The sequence below is a fragment of the Elephantulus edwardii genome, unplaced genomic scaffold (assembly GCF_000299155.1).
Source record: "Elephantulus edwardii isolate Elephantulus edwardi_28Jun2011 unplaced genomic scaffold, EleEdw1.0 scaffold00007, whole genome shotgun sequence".
Lineage (NCBI taxonomy): Eukaryota > Metazoa > Chordata > Mammalia > Macroscelidea > Macroscelididae > Elephantulus > Elephantulus edwardii.
Window position 1 is genome coordinate 9,892,275 of NW_006399757.1, and position 6,752 is coordinate 9,899,026.

The following is a 6,752-nucleotide window of genomic DNA, read 5'->3' on the forward strand; positions in this document are numbered from 1 at the left end:
AATTAATAAAATATAATTTTTTAAAAGGTAGCTTTAGCAAACAAAAATTTATTTTCTCTCATTTAAAAAGCTAAACTCACTACTGATATGTTGTTTCTGACACATAGGACCCTCCTGTGTGTTTCTTAAACTGTAATTTGCAACAGGAGGAGCCTGTACATCTTTGTTTAATAAAATTGCTGTTGGATTCCAACCACCCACCACAGATGGGCAGCCTTTGTGTTGGCAGAGTAACTCACTGTGGACAACACAACGTTAGAAGTCTGAATTCAGAAGGCTAGTTGGGGCATGATTCCTTTCCATGCTAGGTCTGGGAAAAAACTTGTACAGAACTAATAAAAAATGGGCACTCTGCTTCATACAATTTACAGCTTCTGAAAACCAGCTGGCAGGTCAGCTATCCGTCAGTTCCCACTAAGTGACACATAACAACAGTAAGCTGGTAGTTAAAATTGCTGATAATTCTGAGTCAAGTAATCTTCTAAGTGTTTCACATATATGTTATTCAATAACATCAACCCTTTGAAGAAAGTATAGATTTTACAAGTAAACATTTTATAAACAGCTTCAGGCAGAATAACTAATACTGCATGGGCAGGGGATAGTAGAACCAGGGTTTGGATCCAGTAAGTCTGGTGTCAGAGCCCATATTTTTCATTATTATCAGACTTTTGGTTATTTGTTTTTAAAGTCAACCCCAATATTACCCAATCATATGACAATATAAATGATGAGTATGCATGATTAAGGGTACAATCACTTTAACAATTGATTTGCTGTACAGCAACCCTGCCCTATTTTACAATAAATCAACAGTAAAGGTTAGGCTTAATTAGAATATAATTTTGAAAGAACCAAATGAAACTAGGTCTTGAATTGTCACTAGATGGTAACTATTCCAATCATGTAAACTTCAGCAGGAATTTTCGGGTCTAGCTGGCTTGCTGGTGGTCCAATTCTCCGGCTACATCTTTTTGCTTTTCTACAGCATGCCGAAATAAATTATCTTTTCTGGGGGGAAAAAATTATTATGACCAAATAAGCCACACTGTCTAAATGCTTATTCACAGATGTCCCAGATAGCTAACCTTAACTATGTATCTGATTTTGTGTCACCTAATTAAATGCTTAAGACTCACAATTTCAATCTGGTAGTCAAATTCTTACTATTAAAGATACCTCGAGACATAATAGCAAATGGGAGAAGTTTATTTCATGGTGCATTTTATAACCAATTTCAGGGACTGATACGGATGAGCCATCATCTACCTTTCAGTTAATGATCCAAATCTTCTTTCAAATACTCTCGATGATTTTAACACCACTGTACATTAAACAGAAAAAAATCCCTGTGAAACTCTCAACTACGTTTTACATTCCCTCTAATAACCATTTTCATTGCTACTTTAGCTAGTTTCATGTCGAGTCTGACATTATTGGTTAAATTAGAAGGCATTATTTATTCTCAAAACAAAAGGTATTTTACCTTCATATTACGGTGATTGAAGAAAAATATTTAAAGAAATGTGAAGAGTAGACGATTCCTTAGGAAATTTCTAAGTCTTCCAGAAACTTCTAAAACCTCTCAAGAAAAACAGAATACCTGATCAGGGAGCGCTGGTAGCCTAGTTGTGAGGAGCAACCCAGTGATAAGCTGTCAATTCAAAGGCTGGCAGTTTGAATCCACTAGCTTTCTCTGCGGAGGAAAGATGGACAATCTCCTTTCCTGTGGCTTACAGCCTCTGAAAACCTCTGGAAGGTCAGCTCTGACTGAAAGGAACCCAACAACAACATTCTATGTATGACTTAATTTTCTAACATTTCAGTACCCAAATATTAATACAATTATTTGTCTTGTTAGTCATAATAAGATTCACTTAAGCAACTCAAAATAATGCATGAAAAAGATGATAACTTGGAACTTTTCTAAATACTAACCTCGTTTACATTTCACCAAAGCCAATCTCATTCTTTGAAAATCAATTGAACATCAACTTTCCTGGTATTTAATATCAAAGTTCCAATTCTGATGTTTCAAATCAGAATGGTTCTCATATTTCAAATGTTTACATCTTGCCCACAGCCACATGTGTCTTTGATGTTTGAGTTATATGAAAGCAACTCATTGGCAAATGCTGCTAGGTGCCCTTGAGCCCACTCCAACTCCTATGAACAGACTTGGACCTTGCCGTGTTCCGTGCCATCCTCACAATTTCTATCATTCCTAAATCCATTGTTGTGGTCACTGTGTCAACCCATCTTGTTACAGTTCTTCTCTTTTTCTGACCCTCCATCTTTCCTAGTATAATGTCTTTATTCCAGAGACTGGCCCCTCCTGACAACATGGCCAGAATATATGAGACCATGTTTCACCATCCTTGCTTCTAAAGAGTATCCTGGTTATACTTCCTCCAAGAAAGATGGGTTTGTTCTTTTAAAATCCACAGTCTATTCAATAATCTTCTTCAATGCCACAAAAATCAAAGCCATTGATTATTTTTTTTTATTCTTCCTTATTTATTTTCCAGCTTTCAGATACCAAGAATCTATTGAAATAGCCTGGCTTGCATCGGTGCACCTTAGTCTTCAAACTGACACCTTTGCTCTTTAGCATTTCAGAGAGGTCCTTAACAGTGAATTTCCACAGTGTAGCATGTGTTTTGATTTCTTGACTGCACTTACACTGGCTATTGATAGTGGAGCCAGGTAAAAAGAAATCTTTGACAATCTCAAGTTTTCTTTGTCTCTCATAATGTTGGCTATTGGTCCAATGGTGAAGAGTTTTTGTTTTGTTTTGACAATTGGATTTCTAAATAACCTAAATGACCTAGAAGAATTACTATTACTTTTGAAAATTTTACTCCATTTCTGTGATCATCAAAATCTTCTCTTTCTTTTCCCCTACAACCATTCTATAAAATCACCAACAGACTGTTTCTGCCCCGGTTTTCACAATCTTATGTTTAGTTGTATCTTTGAAGAAGTACTTTTATAATGTTTACTACTGACAGTGTCTGGAGAAAGTCTCATTAGTGAAATTGTAGTTTCCTTCATAGTTATGACCAACAGTCAAACGCAGACTGAGGAATTCAGACTTTTATCATTTTGGCCACTACATCTGTGAACTCAATCCCAGAATTCCATTTCTATTGCCTCAGTTAAGTAGTTCTGATAATTAAAATTCATAGAAAACATATGAAATTATCATGATGCAGGCACCCAATTACAGCAGGTTTTAATGACCTAATTGAATCTGATACTGAAACAGGTGCTATGACATTTGTGTAAAAATCAATCATATTAATAACAACAGCTAATATTGGCTTCCCCTGCGTTCAATCCAATCTTCACAATAAAATATGACATTATTGTTGTTAGGTATGATCTGTTTTAGAAATGGTTATATAAATATGAATGACTATATAAGACATAATGTAAGACATAGCATAAAACACAGTATTGTATAATGATTGGACTGTGTTGTAGTCTATATACGTCATTTGAATTTCTTATCAAGTAGGATCTACTGATAATTTATTGTTTTTTATCATCTCGGTATACTATCATTATATTTTATTTACGAAGGTTTTCTGTTGTTTTAGTCACTATTTAGAGATGGGCTACTCTGATCTCTAGAAGGCCCACTAACTGCTAGCAGCACCTAAGACGGCTCTGATGTTGCCCAAAGGGATATTGAGAGAACCTTAGCAGTCAACAGTTTTCACCCAATATCAGGAAATAAAAATGTATTCTCTCATCACGTGTTCCCCTTAATACCTCAGATTAGCCAAATCAAATGAAGAAGTAGGATAAGATATACTCTAAAATGTGACCAAAATAAAGGAGCAGAAACCTTCCTAACAAAGAAAAAATAATATGTTGAAATAATAAAAATAATTGTTGTTGTTGTTAAGTGCCGTCGAGTCGCAGGCGGCTCATAGCGACCCTATGAAGGAGAGTCCTCGATGTTTGGGTGCCTTTCTTCCTCTCTCCAGGTTCATAGGGTTTCCGGAGGCAAGCTATTATGGAAATGGATGCCACTCCTCCTTCCAAGCTTGTTTTAATCGGGGAGCACCAACCCACTCTCTGTCCGCATTGGGTAGCCAACCATTAACGCATTTGACACACCAGTGTCATGGTGTTCAGCCTCACAGCAACCACAAGTGAACACAGGATGGCAACTTGTACACCAGGGCTATACGACCTAGAGGAATAAAAATAATAATAGAAAAAAAAAATAACTCAATTTTCTAATCAAAGGACAAAAACAATAATAGATTCAATAATCAATAGATTCCTACTTGACAAAGAATTCAAAGACATATATAAGATACTTACAGATAAAACCCCAGAAGAATTCAGGAAAGATATCAAAGAGGGTAAAAAGACAAAATATTAAGAAACCATACTAAAACTAGAAATTGAGAAGGTTAAACATACATTACCAGAAAAAGAGAACTCAATGTAAGGAAAGACATAAATTTTTTATTAAATCAATGACGGAAAGACTCAGCAAAATTAAGGACTAATTATATGAGATTAATCTCTTTGAGGGACAATCAAAAAGAAAAAATGGGGAAAAAGGAAGACAGCCTAAGAGTTCCATTAGACATTGCAGTGAGAAATTTTGAAGATTTATTGAATGAAATTCTCCCTAAAACAACATGGAAAGTGCATAGTATTTTGTTAAAGTAGATAAATTCTATGTGGGATGGTCTACAAAAGAAAGTTACTATGATTCATCAAACTTTCTACAGTCAAAAATAAAAAAATTGAAGTTTCTCATGAAAAATCAATAAAAAGTCACTAAAACATCTAACTACTATTTTCTCAGCTATGTAGGAAAGAAGGTAGTGGGGTGGCATGTATAATACAATAAAGGAAAATAACCACCAACCAAGAATTGTATTTATTAAAATTGAGGTTTTTATTAGTATGGCAAATCTAGGACATTTAGAGATAAACAGAAAGTAAAGGAATTTGTGAAAACTAGACCAAGCTTATAAGAAAAATAAAAGCGAATCTCTTGTCCTGAAAACCAAAAGTGTACATAATATACTGAGTTCATGACATACAACAGGTAAATAATCCTCAAAAGTAAATTAAATCTGCAAAGCTGGAAACAAAATCAGAAATATAAATCTATCAATGAAGATGTAATCACAAACAATTCTAATAATATTGGTACCAGACTGGCCATCTGAATATGGGAGTCAAAAATGCTTCCAATGTTTTATTTCTCAAGCAAGCCCATCATTCTAATAACATACTGCTTTTCCAATTCCTCCAGCCCTTGAACCTCTTGCTGGTGTTTCTTCGGGCTCAGAAATCCTGAATGTCCCTAGAAACTCATGCAGTTGTTCAAGATACAGCTATTCTGGTGAGTCAAGGAGAAAGGCAAAAGAGTTTGGCATGCATACTTCTTTAATTAGAGTGGTGAGGCATATAGCATGCCCCCAGGAACACGAAGGGTGGTGATTGGGTCATGCCTTTCAATCAGAGCAGGGAAGCTTGAAGCAGCTGGATCAAAGGCCTAGAGAAGTAAAAATTTCCAGCAGTTCCTACAACAGAAAACTTCAAAAGGAAAAGGATGAATAAATGGCATGGTTATATAACTTCCATACAGAGAAGAAGCCAAGGCAGAAACAAGCCATAAGATTGTTTTAAACTCAGAAAAAGAAAATGTCAGAGTAACCACAATTAAATGTACTCATCAAAACAAATAAAAAAAACACTGTAAAACAAAACAAAACAAAACACATCAAAGGAGATGAAAAAAGGCATAAACAAACAAACAATAAAAACTTGGCACAGAAAATTAAGAAAATCAAAGAAATGGCACACGCACACACACACTAGCAAAATGGTATCAGTAAGAAAGTTCACAAAGACAATGTCCTACATCCTACTTTGACGAGTATGAACTGAGGTCCTAAATGCTTGTAAGCAGCCGTTAAGATGCTACTATTCGTCTCTTTCCAATCAGAGCCAAAAAAGAGTAAGAGAAATCCAAGATACAAGGAAACCACATTGAGCCCCAACTACCATAACACTGAAATCAGAACCAAATAGTGTCCAGTTGACCAGTACCACTCTTGAGCACCCTCAAAGAGAGCACAAAAGGACATCCTGGAAAAAATTGAGAAAAATGCAGAACAAAGCGCGCACACACACACACACACACACACACACACACACACACACGACCATGCTTACTGCTCTAAAAAGAGAATGATTGAATGATTGATTGATTGATTGATTGATTGATGGAACCTCCAAGACTATTGCTTGTAGACATTAAGTATGGAATCTAAGTAACCCCTTAACTTTCAGGCCTAAGGGGTGAACAATGTCCATCAGAGAGTCTACACATTTCTTGGAACAATCAGCCATAACAAGACACAAAGGCAGCATTTTCCCAGATGGCAAGAAGGGATAAAAACAGAAGTATTGTTACATTGTGGGTACAACAATCAATGTCATAAGACCAAAAGTATAAAGACTGTAAAGTAGCAAATCAGTTTTTCTCTCAAAATGTTTCCTCAAATTACAATAAATACTTCTTTTTGTTAAATTATTATTAAATTTTATTAGTTTTAATGAACATTTACAGAGATTTGGGGTTCTCATTCATTCATTGTTGCACTGTTTTCTCTACCCTCCTCCCCAGTTCGTTCTTCTTCCCCCCCCCCGAATGTCTGTTTTAATTGTCCAATTGCCACAGTGCTTGTCAAAGCCAGTTCTGATTAAAC